Here is a 19,989-nt window from a genome sequence, read left to right on the forward strand (position 1 = left end):
AAAATAGTGTATTACTAAAAGTTGTCTACAGATTCCATAAATTCCCATCAAAATTCCAATGGCATTGCTCATAGAACTAAAAAAGCAATTTAAAACTCCATATCGAAATTTAAAAAATGATCATAAACAGCCAACATAATCTTAAGTAGAAAGTTCATCCTATATTAGGGAGTAATAGTGATAAAGGCAGTCATGTGGACCAATAGAACAGTACAGAGAACCTAGAAATAAATGAACACATCTATGGGCACCTAACATTTGACAAAGATTTCAAAAACATAATGTAAAAAAGAGAGCCTATTCAACAAATGGTGCTGACAAAACTGTGTGTGTGTGTGTGTGTGTGTGTGTGTGTGTGTGTGTGTGGTTATATCCATATCTCCCACCCTACACAAAAATAATTAAAAATGGATTACAAAGAACAGGGTGTGGTGGTACATGACTTTAGTCCCAGCACACAGGAGGGAGAGGCAGGTGGGTCTCTGTAAATTCAGAGATCTCCAGAATGACTTCCAGGACACCTAGGGTTATGTAGAAAGATCCTATCTCAAAAACAAACAAAATAGATCAAAGACCCTAATTACAACCTGAACCACTGAAATTACTAGGGAGAAAAAAACTCTTTAAGAAATCGCCATAGTTAGAGAAGAACTTTCTGAACAGGAAATAATTACAAGTATTGAATGAGATTACATAGAATTAAAGTTTCCATATTGCAGAAGAAATTTTCAGAATAGTAAACAGCCTACAGAATTGGAGACAATCTTTTCTAGTTGCACTTCAGGCAGTGAGTTAATATCTAGACTAGAATACTCCATATATCAATAACTATAAAACTAAACACATATACACAGAAATTCAAACTATCAATAAGTGAAGTTCTCAAAACATACTTCAGACAGTTTAATATCTAGAATATATAAGCTGCAAAAATTAAACACCAACACACACACACACACACTCAATCAGTAAATGAGTTAATGGAATAACCAGACAGTTCTCAAAATGAGGGATACAATGAACAATAAACATACTAATAGGTGTTCAGCATCCATAGTTATTTGGGAAATGAAAATTAAAAAGATGTTGAGATTCCATCTTATTCCAGTCAGAATGGATATCAATAATAAAATAAATGATGGCTTGGTGGGTAAAATAACACAGTTCAGCAGCAAACAAGAATGACTGCCTTAAGCAAGGAAGAAAGAGAGAACTAAGATTGTCCTCTGACTTTCACATGTTAAACATGTCAAATCTATGTCCAAACACACAAACATGCACACACAAATTGTTTTTTTAAGAAAACAAATTACAACATATGCTAGTGAATATGTAGGGGGAAAGAACCTTTACTCAAAGCTGGGTGCGTCAACTGGTACAGTCATTCTAGAAATCAGTATGAATCTTTCTCTATGGAAAATAGAAAGAACTACCATATGACCCAGCTATATCACTCCTCAGGTATATACACAAAAGAATCTACATCCAACCACAGATAAACTTACACAGACATATTTATTGCTACTCTATTCACAACAGCAAGGAAATGGAATTAGCTTACCAGTCTATCAACAGATGAATTGATAATGAAAATGTTATATAATAGAATTTTACTAAGAAGCAAAGATAATTGAATTATGAAATTTGTAGTTAAATGAAAGGATCCAGATATTAGTTTAGTAACAGTAAGTGACTCAATCCAGGTTTAAAAAAGGCAAATATCACATGTTGTCATTCATATCTAGACTATAGCTTTTAGTATTTATGCATGTGTATATATGTGGGTATGAGTATAGAGATAGGCCATAAAACTGGAAAAAGTGGTCATCAGAGGGGAAATGAAAGATGTTAAGGCAGAGAAATGGTCAGCCCTTAAAATATACATACTAGTATCATACAGATTAAGCATACGTGTGTGTGTGTGTGTGTGTGTAATAGTACAATAAAGGAACTTCCAGAGGCATTACCATCCCTGACTTCAAGCTCTACTATAGAGTTATAGCAATAAAAACATCTTGGTAATGGCATAAAAACAGGCACATGGATCAATGGAATTGAAGGCCCTGATATTAATTCACACCTGATTTTTGATAAAGAAACTAAAATTTAACAATGAAAAAAGAAAGCATCTTCAACAAATGGTGCTGGCTAACTGGATGTCAACATGAAGAATGCAAATAGATCCATATCTATCTCCATGCACAAAACATGAAGTCCAAATGGATCAAGGACCTCAATATAAATCCAGTTACACTGAACCCGATAGAAGAGAAAGTAGAAAGTACCCTTGAATGCATGGGCACAGGAGACCACTTCCTAAATATAACACCAGTAGCACAGGCACTGAGAGCCACAACCAGTAAATGGGACCTCCTGAAACTGAAACGCTTCTGTAAGGCAAAGGACACGCTCAGTAAGACAAAATGGCAGCCTACAGAATGAGAAAAGATCTTCACCAACCCCACATCTGACAGAGGGCTGTTATCCAAAATATACAAATAAATTAAAAAACTAGATAGCAAAATACAAAATAATCCAATTTAAAAATGGTGTTAAATAGTTAAACAGAAAATTCTCAACAGAAGAAACTCAAATGGCTGAAAACCGTTTAAAGAATTGTTCAACATCCTCAGCTGAGATACCATCTTACACCTATCAGAATGGCTAAGATCGAAAACACTGATGACAGCTTATGCTAGAGTGGATGTGGAGAAAGGGGAACACTCCTCCATTACTGGTGGGACTGCAGCCACTTTGGCGGTTTCTCAGAAAATTGGGAATCAATTTACCTCTCAAGACCCAGCAATAGCGCTCTTGGCCATATAACCAAAGGATATACAATCATACCACAAGAACATTTGCTCAGCTATGTTCATAACAGCATTACTTATAATAGCCAGAACCTGGAAACAACCTAGATGCCCTTCAACCAAAGAATGGATAAAGAAAATGTGGTACATTTAATTACACAATAGAGGAAAAACAATGACATCTTGAAATTTGCAGGCAAATGGATGGAACTAGAAAAAAAATCATCCTGAGTGAGATAGCCCAGACCCAGAAACACAAAGACAGGATGTACTTACTCGGACAGAGGGGGAGAGCAATGAAAGAGATATCTTGATAGAGGGAGCCATTACGGGGCTAGGGAGAAACCTGGTACTAGAAAAACTCCCAGGAATCCACAGGGATGATCCCTACTAAGACTCATAGCAATAGTGGAGAGGTTTTCTGAATGGGCCTTCCATTTAATCAGATTAGTGACTACCCTAATTGTCATCATAGAACCTACATCTAGTAACTGATGGAAGCAGATGCAGTGACCCACAGCCAAGCACTGGGCTGAGCTCCTGGAGTTCAGTTGAAGAGAGGGAGGAGGGATCATATGAACAGGGGGTGGGAGCATCAAGAGTATGATGGGGAAAACCACACAGACAGCTAAAGCAAGTTGGTGGGAGCTCATGGACATGAACTAACAGCTGGGTAGCCTGCTTGAGACAAACTAGGTCCTCTGAATGTGGGTGACAGTTATATGGCTTGATTTGTTGGGGGAGGGCCTGGAAATAAGACCAGGACCTACCCCAGGTGCATGAACTGGGTTTTGAAGTACATTCTCTATGGTGGGATACCTTGCTCAGCCTTGATACATGGGGCTTCAACTTGGTATTCCAGACTTTGTTAACTCCCCAAGGAAGGCCTTACACCCCTGAGGAGTGGATGGAGGTGAAAAGGGGGGAGGTAGGGGTGGGAGAAGGGGAACTGGTGTTGGTATGTAATATGAAAAAAGTTTTAAATAAAAAATAGTACAACAATGCAAACCCTATTTCATTGTCAAAAAAGGAAGCCATGAATTTTGAAGGGAGTAGGAATGGGTATATGGGAAGATTTGGAGGGAGGAAAGCAAAGGAAGAAATGTAATTAAATTATAATCTCAAAATAATAATAAAAGAAAATAAAAACTTAAGAAAATATTGTATGAAATTCTCAAACAATAATAAAACTTGGTGTTTGGGGTGGTCTGTTTGTTGGTTTTTAATAAGGATCCTATCTTCTGAATCTACCTGGTTCCCTGATTATCATATTCTCTTTGTTCCCTACTTCTCTTGTGTTCCAGCTGAGATACCATCCACCATGTTAATAGTGCTGCGCTTAAATTCAAGATGTTAGCACTTTGCTTCTCAATCTCTAAAGCAGTGAGTTAATGATGTTTTGTTTCTGTGGTATCAGCCTTGGGTATTTTGTGCCAATAGAATTTAAACCAATAGAAAATGGAGTCAACTAACATATACAGTATATTAATAATGGAGAAAACTGTAATTAAAATACAAAATAAATGTTTCCCAGCTGTTAGGGTCCTAGAATGGGGTAACATAAGGGAGATTTTTGAGTGATGGCACTTTTCTACATCTTGACTGGCAGTGTGTGTATGTATGAATGTCTCTCTCTCTCTCTCTGTTTGTGTGTGTGTGTGTGAGAGAGAGACTGAGATAGAGAGACAGAGAGAGACTGAGACAGAGACACAGGCAGAGGCAGAGACAGAGACAGGGACAGAGATTGAGCATGTTTTAAAAACCGCAAAGCTATATATCAAAACTGTTCTGTCACAGGTCACAATAGACCTAACTTCCTAGGTACAGAACATACATGAAAATAAGAATATATCATGTACCTCAAAGTTTCTTGTTTCTGTTTCCCTTCTCAAAGGAAGAAACTGATTATTTTTACTAGATTATAAATATGTGGAAAGATTAATTTAATCTGTAATTACAATGTACAATAAAAGTACACTGAGAGGCCAGCATGGGACTGATCCAGATCCCCTGAATGTGGGTGTCAGTGAGGAAACCTAGGCAATCTATGGGGCTTTGGATAGTAGATCAGTATTTATCCCTGGCACACAAATGGACTTTGAGTGCCCATCCCACAATGAGGGATGCTCTCTCAATCTGGACACTTGAAGGAGAGCCTGGGCCCTCCCTGGAATGAAATGACAGACTCCAGAGATCCCCATGGAAAGCCTTACCCTCCCTGGGGAATGGAGTGGGGATTTGGTGGGGGGGGGGCTGGTGGGTGGGAGCGGGCATGGAGGGGAGGGAGAGGGAGCTGGGACTGACATGGGAAGCAAGCTTGTTTCTAATTTAAATATATAATAAAAAGTGTTTCAAAAATACATTTAAAATTAAAAAGAAAAAATAATTTAAGTATAAGAAAAATACTAAAATTTAAATCACATATAATCTGCTATATTCTTTAATTTTCATAAATGGCTATATCTGTAAGAAATTGAACTCAGATGGGCAGAGTGGCTCACACCTATAATCTCAGTACTTGGGGGGGGGCTGCTCAGATGGATCACAAGTTTGAGGCCACCCTGGGCTACATGGTGATACCCCATCACAAACAAACAAAGTAAATTTAATTCATTTAATTTCTAACACAAGGTATAAAACTGGGGATACTAATTACTTAAAGAAAAAAATCAAGGAAAGATATTATCATCAGGATGTATCTCTCAGCTGCTCCAGCACCATAAATGCTAACATGTTCCCACCATGATAATGGACTAAACCTCTGAAACTATAAGCAAGTCTCCAACTAAATGCTTTTTTAAAATAAGAGCTGCTTTGGTCATGGTATTTTTTCACAGCAGTAGAATAGCGAATATGACAGAAGTTGGTACCAGGGTATTATGAAAGACCTGTCAATGCTGTTTGTTGGATTATTTTGGGACTTTGGGCTAGAAAAACAATTGGATGCTGTAAGTCAGGCTTAGTTGGCCATTCTAGTAGGGACATGGAAGGCAGTGCTGAGGGAGATTTGAACTATGGAGACCCTGACTAAGAAGTTTCAGAGGGGAAGAATATTAGTAAGTGAACTAGAGACCCTTCTTGGGATATTTTGGTGAAGAATGTGGCTGTTATTTGCCCTTGTCCTAAAAATCTCCCTGAAGTTTAATTGAAGACTTTTGGATTCATAGTGGTGGCAGAGGAAATTTCAAGACATCCCAGTATTGACTGTGTTGCTTGGTTATTGGTTGTCACTTTTAAGCACATCTCTAATGACAAAGAACAAGCTAAGTAAGGAAAAATACAAAATGCACAGTTTGAGGAGAGATGGAGTGCCCAGAAATGTAATGTTGGAGTCAAGTACACTGCTCAAGGAGACAAAAAGTTTAAATGGAATAAAGGGATTGGTGATCCCAGGGCAAGACCCCACCTAGCTAAGTTTCCAATTGTTAAAAAGAATGTGAAAAGCTTAGTTAGTGAAGGAAATCAACAAAAACAAAAGGCTGATACAATGGTAAATGAATTAGGGGGTCAAATTCCAGCCCCAGTAAGCAGCAGAACTTGGCAACTTTGGCCACAGGGTTCTGGCTTTAGAGTTGGCAAGGATCCTAGAAACGGTTATGGAATCTCCTTCAGAGGTAAGGAAAGCTGCTGAAGCCAGGCCTGTGTCAGGGTTGTCCCTGCACGGAGGCCTAGAGGGGTCACTGAATGACGATGTGAAGCTTAAGCTGTGTTGGAGACCCCAAATGTTGGAGATACCAGAGCTGTGGGACACCTGCCAAAGAAAGTTGCTAACAGGGAGTGCAACCAGCCCAAGAGAAAAAGGTGTGTTTCAGTCAACAATGCTAAAAGGAGTTGGAGAACTGAACAGAGACTGACATCAGACATGGAGATGTAGAGTTTGAGAGTTTGTCCTGCTTTGATCCAGTATTTCTTATTATGCTCCCTTTCCTCCCTATTGGAATGGTAATTTGTATCCTGTGCCATTCAATGTTGAAAGTATGGGGTCCACTTTTTGATTTTGATTTCATAGGGGATTACAGTTAAGAGATTTCCATGAGTCTCAGAAGACTTTGAACTTCTGACTTTAACAGTGCAGAGACTGAAAAACTGAGTACTTTTTGAAGTTACACTACATGAAATATGATATGGCCACAAGCCTATGAAGGAATGTAGTGGCCCCTACGACTCATATATTTGAATGCTTAGTCACAATGACTAAGAGGTGTGACCTTGTTGGAGGAAGTATGCCACTTGCCAAATCCAGAATCAATCTCTCTCTCTCTCTCTCTCTCTCTCTCTCTCTCTCTCTCTCTCTCTCTCTCTCTCTCTCTCCCTACACACACACTCTCTCTCTCTGCCTACAGATCATTATGCAGTCCACTCTGTGCTCCCTGATATGATGGTAGTAGATTAAACCTCTGAAACTCTGAAACTGTAATTCAGCTCCCAATTAAAAAAGATCTCTCTTGCTCATGATGTCTCTTAACCTCAGTAGACTAGTGACTAAGACAGTCCATATCCCAGCAAAATTCATGAAGAAATTTGCTTGCCATTGCAGCATTACTGGGAAACAGGGCCTTTACAAGAGGAGTAGGGTCCTAAGAAGGCTTTGTACAGGTCTTATGGAACTCTTTCTAATTCTGGAGGCAGTTACTGTGAATGAGCTTCTATAAAGCAAGGCAACTGCTGGTGACTGTTCTATACTTTCTACTAGAGTTAATACAGCATGAGGCCACTGTCAGAAGCTTTTGGACCTCCAAGCCTTCAGAACCATGAACTCTTTTTTGAGACAGGTTCCTCTCTGTAGTCCTGGCTGTCCTGGAACTCACTCACTATTGTAGACCAGGTTGGCCTCAAACTCACGAAGATTCACTTGTCTCTACCTTCCTAATACTGGGATTAAAGATAAGTGCCAAACACTCAGAATCAAATGTTATTCTTCAGGAATTGCACAGTCTCAGATGTTACATTATAACAGCAGGAGCTGGACCAAGGCATCATAATGGACAGCTAAATGTATGCCTTATCCACATGATGCCAAAATTACCGAACAATATGGACAGCTTGCTTAGTTCCTCAAATTTCAGGATTAATTATGACGTTCCCTTTTTTAATCATGAAAATACTATGTCATGTAAGGAACCTGATTCTTTCAGATTCTTTAATATCTGAAGTCTTCAATAATTAATTTTATTCAGTGTGGCCTCTCTTAACTAAGGGCACTGAAAGTACTGCTGACAAGAAAGGATGAATATATGAGAAAGTGAAAGAGAATTTTGTACCTTTGTTAACTGCTTCTCTGGTCACAAACGGAGGGAGGAAAAGAGAAATAAAGACAAGTAACACTAAAGGGAGATTTGATAAGCAGGACAAAACAATGAAAAAAAGACAGGAAAAAAGGTCGTTACACAATTTGTAATGACCTTTCAGGTAGTTAGGACCTTTACACAATTGAAATCTTTATTCTCATTGAAGGGAAAAACCAAGCAAACATAAAACAATTTTCCAAGCTCAAATGTAAAAATCTTTTATGCTTTATAAAGTAAGTAATTAATTCATTAAAATTAGGTTTGAGTAATAAAGCACATGTCTTAAAAGAATTTTATCTCTTAGATGAAGAGCTACAGGCAATTAATGGCTGTTTTAGAGGAAAAACAATCAGTCTTCTCTAGGGACAAGCCTTGATAGATTATGTAATCCCAAGTGATCAGCCCCAAACACATGTCCAAATGAGCAACATTAAACAGAAACAGCAGGTTGCATTTATATACACACACGTGTGAGTATGCATGTATATGTAACAACAATAATTAAAGAAGAAGTCATGAAGTTGAAAGGAACTAGAGAACATTCAGAAGTTGGGGAGAACTATTGGGTGAAAATGATGTAAACACAGTACTCATGTATAAAATTCTCAAAAATAATAACTGTAAGAAACTAAAGATTTCTATCATATCAATGAAATTCTTCTAGATGACTGTCTTAGTCAAGGATGCTATTGCTAAAACGCCATGACCAAAAGCAATTTGGGGATGAAAGACTTTATTTCCATATCACACTTTATCACTGAAAGGTAGAACAGGAACCTGAAGGCAGGAGCTGATGCAGAGGAAGAATATAGATTGTGTTGCTTACTGGCTTGTTCTTCATGTTTTTCTCAGACTGCTTTCTTACAGAGCCCAGAACCAGCAGCCCAGGAGCAGCACTAGGCACCTCCTTCTCCATCAATTACTAATTAAGAGAATCCCCTACAGGCTTGCCTATAGCCCATCCTTAAGGAGGCATTTTCTCACTTGAGTTATACTCTTCTCAGATGACTCCAGCTTGTGTCAAGTTGACATAAAACGAGCCAGCATACTTGCACATAAAATTTATTTGGGGGGACTGGCAAGATGGCTAAGTGGGCACTTGCCACCTAGTTTGACAACGCTACTTCAATCGCTGGGACCCAGTGGAAATAGAGAATTCTCCAGCAGGTTGTACTATGATCTCACATGCATGCACGTACATGTACATACGTGTGCACATACAAACAAACAAATAATTGAAAAAAAAGTTTTCAGAAGTTTGCTTTGGGTATTAAAGAGAAACCACAACAGAGAACAACCTATTGAATCAGATTATTGCAGTAGATTTGAATATAGACTTTGAGAAGTTGAACCAAGATACAAAAATGATTTGCATGAATAACATATAACAATCTCCATATGAAAGTGAAATATATATTTGGAAGAAATTCACTCCATGTTTTATGCAACATAATAGTTTGATTGGGAAACTATAAACATGAAACAGATGAGGCAAAAAGACAGGGTCTTCATTTTGTCGTCAATTAACAGATATCTAAAACATACTATAGACAAGTCAAAATCTATGCGCCAAAATAGCCACAAGAAAATCTTTTATTTGGTTTCATAGCTGGAGTACAGCAAAAAAAAAGGATATGCAATTATCTTGCTCTAATAATCAAATCCAGCAAATACATTTTCTTTCATAAGTCCTCTAGGAGATGCAAATTTAGGGATATATCAGACTGATATTTAACCAAAAAACACAATGTAAGCATCTTATAAAGATTTACATGAAATTTTTTTACTTTAGTCACTAATTTGTTCGAAGCAACATTAACATTTGGATTAACTGCTAAAGTGAGCTATCCTGTTCTACAGGATGGGTAGGGATTATTTTCCTGCCTGACACATAAAGAACATAGAAACCACTAATGCTCATAATTTTAAATGTTAGACTGAATAGCCACAATTTTCCTTGGTTGTGATAGAGGGAAATCTGTTATTCCAAAACTTGAGCGACAGGTGTATATACAAAATCATCACTATGATGGAGGAACTGTATCTATAACCCCCCCCCCAAAACAGGTAAACTCAGAGTGTAATTGGTAGAGACAGGAAGGGCTAGACCAGGAGATTAGACACTTGTGGGGGGTGCGGCTATATTTTTATGACTTGTAAGTTATATTTCTATGGAACTACGCTGTGGGTGATTAGAGAAAATGTTCCTTTTGGCTCCCAGTCTTGGCTTTCCACTTAGGCTTGTTTGGCACCACTGGACTTTGGCCTGTGATGACAAGTGCACTGTGGTGGGTGGACACAGTGGCACAACCTGCTCAATTCATGAAGACCAGTAAAGAGAGGGAGAATAGAAGGGAAAAGAAGGAAGAAGAATCAAAATCTCAAGTCCTTATATGACCAGAAGATTTCCAAATCCACTCTTGCCTCTTAAACATGCAAGCTTCCCATTCTCCACCCACGGGACAGGCGAGGCAAGCGTAACTTCCTGTGCCCTAATCAGAACCATCCGAGACCTGAGGACTGCACAAGGCGGATCCCATCCCGATGGGATTCAGCCTGCCCAGAGACTTGCCAGCACCATAGTTCCTTTCTCTACCCACGGGACAGGCGAGCATAACTTCCAGTGCCCTGAGCAGAACCACCAGAGACCTGAGGACTTCGCACAGCAGATCCCAGCCTGACGGGATTCAGCCAGCCCAGAGACTGGCAGCATAGTCCCTGGACCTGTTTACAGCCCGCCTTCTGGTGATCTGCACACAACTACCCCGAGGCCAGGGTACTGCATACTGCAGCTCCCATCCTAGCAGGAGCCAGCCCACCAAGAGACTGCCAGCTTCCAAATCCCATTCTCCACCCAGAGGACAGGCAAGGGTCCAGCCTACCCAGAGATTGCCAAGGTCTTGATACTAGCACGTCCTCCATCCAGGCAACAGGAAAGCCACCAGGGTATTGGACCTGCTCCCACCCACTGGAAAGGAACCATGATCACATACCCACCAGGAGAGGAAGAGACTCCTTCTGCACCCACAGGAAGAAATGATGGGAAGGAGACAATATAAAAACGTACCTAGTAAAACACAAACAAATATGAAACTGCCAGAGACTAGAGAATCTACACCCACGAGACCTGAACAGCCCACTGCAGATGAAGCAGATGAGAAAGACCTTAAAAACAACTTCATGAAAATTATAGAGGACCTCAAAGAGGATATGAGAAAATCCCTGAAAGAAATGGAAGAAAAAACAAACCAAAAATGCAAGAAATGGAAGAAAAGACAAAACCAAAAAATCCAACAGATGCAAGAAAGAGAGAAAAAGACAAAGCAAAATTTGCAAGAAACAATTCAAACAGTGCAAGGGTTGAAAGCTGAAAGAGAGACAATAAAAAAAACACGGTCTGAAGGAATGATGAAAAAAGAAAAGCTTGGCAAACGGTCAGGTATTACAGATGCAAACATAACCAAAAAAATACAAGAGATGGAAGAGAGAATCTCAGCTGTTGAAGATACACTGGGGAAATAGATTCATAGACCAAAGAAAATCTTAAGTACAACAAATCCCTGACACAAAATATCCAGGAAATATGGGACACTGTGAAAAGACCAAACTTAAGAATAATAGGTGCAGAAGAAGGTGAAGAAAATCACCTCCAAGGGGCAGAAAACATACTCAACAAAATCATAAAGAAAACTTTCCCAACCTAAAGAAAGTCATGCTAATTAAAGTACAAGAAACCTACATAACACCAAATAGAGTGAACCACAAAAGGAAGTCCCCTCGCCACATAATAGTAAAATCCACAAACATACAGAATAAAGAAAGAATATTAAGAGCAGCAAAGGAAAAAGGCCAAGTAACATACAAAGGCAAACCTATCAGAATAACACCTGATTTCTCCATGGAAACTCTGAAAACCAGAAGGTCCTGGATAGATATTCTGCCAACACTAAAGAGACCACGGATGCCAGCCCAGACTGCTATTCCCAGCAAAACTTTCAATCACTATAGATGGAGGTGACAAGATATTCCATGACAAAACAAGATTTAAACAATGTGTATCCACTAACCCATCCCTACAGAAAGTTCTGGAAGGAAAACTCCAACCCAAGGAAATTAACTACAACCAGAAAAATAAAGGCAATAGATAACCCAACCTTACCAACAGCCAAAAGAAAAAAGAGGTGGAAATCCACATATAATATCACCACCATCAACCATTCCAAAACAAACAAGAATGAGCAATCAATGGTCATTAATATCCCTCAATATTAATGGTCTTAACTCGCCCATTATAAGATACAGGCTAACAGAATGGATTCGAACACAGAACTCATCCCTCTGCTGCAAACAAGAAGCACACCTCAGCCTCAAAGACAGACATTACTTCAGAGTTAAAGGTTGAGAAAAGATTTTCCAATCAAATGGACCCAAGAAACAAGCGGGGGTAGCAATCCTAATATCTAAGAAATTAGATTTTAAAATAAAATCAATCAAAAGAGATGAAGAAGGTCATTTCATACTCATCATAGGAGAAATCCACCAAGATGAAGTTTCAATTCTGATCATGTATGCCCCAAATACAAAGGCATCCACGTTCATAAAACTTTATACTTATAGTGGGAGACTTCAACAACCCACTCTCACCACTAGACAGGACTGCCAGACAGAAACTTAACAAAGAAGCAAAGGAACTAATAGAAGTTTTGACCCAATTGGGATTAACAGACATCTATAGAACATTTCATCCAAATAAAAAATAATATACCTTCGTCCCAGCACCACATGGGACCTTCTCAAAAATTGACCGCATACTTGGTAATATATCAAACCTCAACAGGTACATAAAAAGTGAAATAACTCCATGCATCTTATCAGACCACCATGTGTTACAATTAGAATTCAACAACTACACAAAGTGTAGAAACTCAACAAACTCATGGAAATTGAATAATGCACAATTGCACTATTCCTGGGTCAAAGAAGAAATAAAAAAAGAAATTAAAGACTTCCTAGAATTCGATGAGAATGAAGACACAACATACCCAAACCTATGGGACACGTTGAAAGCAGTGCTACGAGGGAAGTTCATAGCACTAAGTGCCCGCATGAAGAAACTGGAGAATAATTATACTAGAGAATTAACAGCACAACTGAAAGCTGTAGAACACAAAGAAGCAAACTCATCCAGGAGTAGAAGACAGGAAATAATCAAATTGAGGGCTGAACTCAATAATGTAGAAACTAGGAAAATAATACAAAAAAATCAATATAACAAAGAGTTAGTTCTTTGAAACAAAAAGACAGTAAATATAATCACATAAATTGTAGAGTTAAAAAAAACTCCCCAACCTAAGATTCTGTACCTAGTGGAAATTTCCATTAAAATGCTAGGAGAAATGTTTTCTAAAATGCAAACTTTGAAGAAATCAACTGTCATGACCTATGGCTTCCAAGAACTATTTTTAAATGTACATCAAAAAGAAGAAAAACTTTAAATATACATAAAAACAGGAAATGTTAGAGAAAAGTAAATGTACATAAAATACAGACATTTGTTTTTTATGTGACCTAAAACAAGAGAATTTTCAAAATAATACAACAATATACTGAATAACCAGAACTCATGGCTAAACATAATGAAGGACAATAATACATAAGTGACAGGAGGGCTACACTGGAAATACTATATAAAAGTAGACTTAGATTACCTATAAGTGTTTAGTATAAGCTCCACAGTCACCAGGAAAAAAATGTAAATTTTAAAAGACACAAAAACCAGAATCATAGATGGAAGAAATAGATTAAAAAGAAAACAAAAGAAAAAGCCAAAGAACTATTGGCTATTGCTATTATAAAACACCATATTCAAGAAGGCAACTTACAAAAGAAAGCATTTAATTTGGGGGCTCAGTATCCGAGGGGGTTAGAGTACATAACCCTCATAGAGAGAAGCATGGCAGCAGGCAGGCTTGGTGCTGAAGCAGTAACTGAAAGCTTATATTTGATCTACATGCACGAGACAGAGATACAGCACTAACTAGGAATGTGCTGTTTTTGAAACCTCAAAGCCCACTGCTAGTGACAGGCCTCATCCAAAGCCATACCTCCTAACCCTTTCCAAAAAGTTCCACTCCAAGAGACCAAGAATTCAAATATATAAGACCATTGGGGCCCTTCTCATTCAAATCACAAAAGTTACACATATGGTTAATATTAATAATAAAATTATATCAAAAGATGGTCAGAGGGAATTAACAAGCATTCTGACCCAACTTTGCTTTTAAGTATAGACAGAATGGATTAAAAGAAAATAAAGAAATGTATATCATAGTACTATTAATTAAAATAAAGTTGCAATAATTTTATTAATCTTTAATATACAACTTTAATGTTAAGAAAATGTAACAGAAATAAAGAGGATCATTTTCACAATGAAGTGGTCAATTCTAAAGCACATTAACAATAGTAGTGTGTACCCATGCATATTTTAAAAAACACCAAAATGTTTGTTGTAAAATTGGATGAATAGCAAGAAATAAAAAAGAATTCTCTATTATTATAGTTGGAGACTTCCAAAACTACTTCATTAGTAATTAATAAAAGTAACAAACACAAAATAAGTAAGGATATGGTTGAGGTAAACATAATCAATCCTTTGGATCTAAATAACATACAATATATTAATATTTCAACCAAAAATAACAGAACACACTATTCTCAAGCTCACAAAAATCATTCACCATATAAACCATGTTCTAGGCCAAAAATAAATCCTAATAAATTAAACAGAATATATATCATATAAAGTATGTTCTTAGATAACAGTAACAAAATGACAGCTGGCATATTTCAAAGATTAATTTAACCAACACACTTCTACAAATACATAGGTCATAAACATTTCAAGAGAAATTTTAAAGTATTTTGATGTATACAGAAATGAAATTACAGGCTGGAGATATAGCTTAGAGAGTAGAATATGTGTCTAGCATGTATGAAGACTTGGGTTCTATCCTCAGTACTGAAATAATGGAGTGGTGTGGCACACAACTGTAATCCCAGGAGGTGTAATCAGGAAGATCAGAAGTTCAAGGACAGCCTTGGTTACATTGTGTATTGGAGGCTAGCCTGGACTACATGAAACCCTGTCTCAAAAATCCAAAGCAACAAATATAATTTATAATTATTTGTAAGACAGAGAAATAATAAAAGGGATTTATATAATCCAAAACATACATTAAAAAGATCTAATTTGGATGGCAGGCATTCAAACTGATGGTGTTTGTGAACTCCATTAAAAAAACTCTAGACTATATGGAGGTTGGGAAAAAACTAGCATATAATGGAGCCTACATTAAGATTGCTATGAAGAGACACCATGACCATGGCAACTCTTATAAAAAAACACTTAATTGAGGGTGGCTTGCTTACAATCTCAGAGGTTCAGTCCATTATTATCATGATGGGGAGTATAGAAGCATGCAGACAGACTTGGTGCTGGAGTAACTGAGTGTAGGCAACAAAAGTCGACTGTCACACTGAGGGAAGCTTGATAAAGAGACTTCAAAGCCTGTCCCCACAGTGACACACTTCCTCCAACAAAGCCATACCTCCTCATACTGCCTTTGGGGGTCATTTTCTTCCAAACCACCACATGCCACTCCCTGGCTCCCAAAGGCTTATAGCCATTTCATAATGCAAAAATTCATTCAGTCCAATTTCAAAAGTTCCCATAGTCTATCAATCTATCATAGTCTCAACAATGTTTAAAAGTCTAAAGTCTCCTATGGACCTGCTGGCAGTGGAACCAGTATTTATCCCTAGTGCACAAATGGACTTTAGGAGCCCATTTCCATATGGAGGGATAATCTCTCAGCCTAGATACACAGGGGAGGGCCAAGGTCCTGCCCCAAATGATGTGATAGATTTTGATGATCCCCCATGGGAGGCCTCACCCTCTCTGAGGCATGGACGGGGGTGGGATGGGGAGATGGTGGGGGAAATAGGAGGACTGGAGGGAGAGGGGAACTAGGATTGGTATGTAAAATAAGATTGTTTTTAGTTTAAATAAAAATTATTTTTTAAAAAAGGACAAAGTCTCTTCTGAAAAACATGGCAATCTCTTAACCATAATCTCCCTGTAAAAATTAAAATAAAAAAGCATGGAAAATGTCTTAATTTAGAAAATGTCTCCATGAGATCCATCTATAATGCACTTTCTAAATTAGTGATCAATGTTGGAGGTCCCAGCTTATGGTGGATGATACCATCCCCGGGCTGGTGGTCCCAGGTCCTATAAGAAAGCAGGCCGAACAGCATCCCTCCATGGCCTCTGCATCAGCTTCTGCCTCCAGGGTCCTGCACTGTTTGAGTTCCTATCCTGACCTCCTTTGATGATGAACAGTGATATGAAAGTGCAATTCAAATAAACCCTTTCTTCCCCAACTTGCTTTTTTGGTCACGGCATTTCATCACAGCAATAGAAACCCCTAAGAAATAAAAATGTAGAGGAACCTTTACCCATATATTCTAGTCTCTGATCTGAGAAGGTACTCTGCAGAGTATGGAAAGAGAAACCTGGACACCAACCTACTCACAAAACCATCCACCTACAATCTGTCCTGTCTGCAAGATGTCCTTGGGCAATGCTGACACAGAACATTTGGGATTGGCCAAGCAATGTTTGATCTAACTTGAGGCCCATGCCATGAGAGGAAGCTCGTGCCCTACACTACCTGGATGTCCAGGAAGCAGAGACTGGATAGCCCAGGGACTTAGGGTAGAACCAAATATAACTGAAAAACTATCAATGAAATGATTCCTAATGATATTCTCCTATAGTCATAGATCATTGTCTTGTCCAGTCATAAGCAGCAGATGGGTGCAGGTGCAGAGACTCACAACCAGACATTATGCAGAAAGAGCCTAAATTGGAGATCTCCTTAGGATCCCTTCCTTTGGAGACCAGGAACCCCACAGATTGGGGGGGAACTATATGAGTCATATAGGATAGAGGACACCAGGAGAAACAACTAAGCAGGGCTCACATGGGCTCACACAGACTGAAGCAGCAATCACAGAACCTGCATGGATCTGTACAAGGTCCTATGTGTATGTATTATGGATGTTAGCTTGGTGTTTCTGTGAGACTCCTAAAGGTGGGAATGGGTGTATCTCTGACTCTGGACTGTTCTTGGGACTCTTTTCCTCCTATTGGATTGCCTTGTCTAGCCTCAATAAAAGGGTTCTCATGTTGTCTTATTGTATGTTGTTTTGTCTTGTCTAGTTATTGTCTCTTGGAGGCCTGTTCTTTTCTGAAGAGGAAAAGGAGGGGGGAGTGGACCAGGGGGAGAGAGAAGGAGGAGGAGGAGGAGGAGGGGAACTAGTAGTAGAGGGAGGGGAAAATTGTGATTGGAAGGTAAGTTCAAAAGCAAGTGTTTTCTGTATGCTATTTTCTATAGGCACTCATCATAATTTCCACCAAGCTCTTCCTATTCCAGATCTAATAGGAGTCAAACATACTTTTAAGTTTCTCTGTATACTTTTGTTGACTTCCAGTTCATTTGCAAGACTTTGGAACAGCAATTTCCATTCTATGAGTTCTATTTGTTGACTAAAGAACCAAATATTAGCATTCTAAAAATATTTTAATCTTCGACGATGTTAGCTTAGCTAGATTTCACACCTTGATATTGACCTGTCACCAAGCAACAGAAATCTGTAATTTTGAAGGACTTGAATACACTCCAAAAATAAATCCTAATGTAAATGCCATTACTGAAGACTCCTCCCTTTAGCTAGTCATGTTCTAACCTGCCCTCTTCAATTCTCAAGAAAGTCCAGAAAACTAACTGCCTTTTACTTGTTAACAAGGTACTTACATTCAGCTAATGAAGAAATAAAGGCTAATTCACTAATTTTGCCTTGAATAAGAACTCGAAATCATCTTTCTTCTTAATAATTTGTATGTAAAAGATAATCCAGCAACCAACACTGTGCTAAAATGAACACAAAAGTTTAAAATCTCAACACTAGCTAACAAATCAATTTGTAATATTGTCCTCTATTCAGCTTAAACAAATACAGTGAAGTATGGACTCACGATCTGTTGCTTTATAGCTTTATTTAAGGACACAGTTAGTGGGGGGCTCCTCAACAGAGCTCACAGATGAGAAAGGAGAGGTGACAATGACGAGTCAGCCTGTGGTTTTACTTTTATCTTTTCAAATACTTAGTTTTTCTTTCTGATTACTTCTGTATATTACAAAAGTTCTGCCCTCTGCTTCTTTGTAATCTACTTAATTTGTAATTTTCTGACTATAATATCTTCATTTCTCCAACTCCAGCCTGCCTCCTGAGCTTGCCCTGCAATTTGTATCACCAAATGCACTGTTCTCTATTTAGATGTTCTGCTAATATCTCAACATGCCCAAAAGTGAAATCTTCATTCTACAAACAAGATTTGACTTACTACCTACTTCTTTTGAAAGCATTATCATTCTTGTATTCCTAGCATCAAGTTGGAATTTTGCTGTTTTCACTCCTAATAACCAATCTGTTGCTATGTCTCAATTCTACCTGACATGTCTGACATCTTTCACTCCCACAATTGCTTTTCTACCATGACTTCTATACAGTCTGCTGTTACTTCTTACCTAGACTATTACACTGGTCTCATAACTAGTTGATAAATATTTGCCATATGAAAGCATAAAATTGATGGATGGTATGTATTAATTCATCTTCCACAACAGAGCCATATTAACTTCTTAAAGCATACTTCTAACCATATTAGTGTGTTGCTCAAAATCAAAGCTCTTATTTTTCACATTATAAATCTCTTGCTTTATGGTGAAGGTATTTCATATCAGAAGCTTTCTCTCTAAACTTGCTTCCAATTCCTCTGAAATATCATCCTTTCAACGGAGCCAAGATAGGCTATGGTACTTCTCCACACTTACTATATTTTCTCACTAGGCCACAGTTTAAATTATCTCTACTTCTCTAACAATCGGACTTCTACAGGACTGTAAAAGATATTATTTCCTCTGCAAAATCTTTCCTGACTCCTCATCATGGTGGTTCCTCCCATCTTTCCTGTAAAACCCCACAACACTTGAATAGTATTTCTTTAAATCATTTATGATCCATTGTGTCTCATAGTAATAAAATAAAAATTGCCGTACCCCAGTATGATTTGAGGGAAATTTTTTCTTTATAATCTCATTTACATTTGAATACCCACTCTGGGTTCTCTTCAGATTGTATAAATCTTTTACCTTTTACATTTGAATACCATATAGGGAATGCCAAAACCAGTATTTTGTATATGTTCTCAAATATTTTAGGGCAGAGGAAAGAATGAACAAATAAAAGGGCACACTTGAGGAGGCCTCGGCAATCTATGGGGCCTTGGGTAGTAGATTAGTATTTATCCCAGGCATACAAATGGACTTTGGGAGCCCATACCACATTGAGGGAAGCTCTCTCAGCCTGGACACATGGGGGAGAGCCTAGGCCCTGCCCTGCATGATATGGCAGACTTTGAAGACTCCCCTATGAAGGGCCTCACCTTCCCTGGGGAGTGGGGATTGAGTGGGGGGTTGTGGAGGTTGGGGGATGGAGGCGGAGGGGAGGGAGAGGAAGGAGGGAGAGGGAGCTGGGATTGACATGTGAAGCAAGCTTGTTTATAATTTAAATAATAAAAAAAGAAAAAAACTGAGAGGTGTCTCAAAAATATCTTGAGGGTCTGTACTGAAAGCACTCGGGCTTTGTGGCTTTTGTTTTTCCTTTCATTTCTTTCTTTTTCCTCTTGACGTTAAGTTTTGGCACTTATAGTTACAGATGTACACAGAAATATGTTTAAAATAAGCACCACTAACACTCTGAGG

General features: G+C 38.3%; 1 protein-coding gene across 1 annotated transcript in view; it reads right to left on the reverse strand.

The window, feature by feature from the left end:
- The window catches only part of Abcb7 (ATP binding cassette subfamily B member 7), a 128,348-nt gene that overhangs the window by 33,204 nt on the left and 75,155 nt on the right, over nt 1-19,989 (reverse strand). The gene's annotated exons all lie outside the window — the stretch shown is intronic.

The sequence above is a fragment of the Mesocricetus auratus genome, unplaced genomic scaffold, assembly GCF_017639785.1.
Source record: "Mesocricetus auratus isolate SY011 unplaced genomic scaffold, BCM_Maur_2.0 Super-Scaffold_100003, whole genome shotgun sequence".
NCBI classification, from domain to species: Eukaryota; Metazoa; Chordata; class Mammalia; order Rodentia; family Cricetidae; genus Mesocricetus; species Mesocricetus auratus.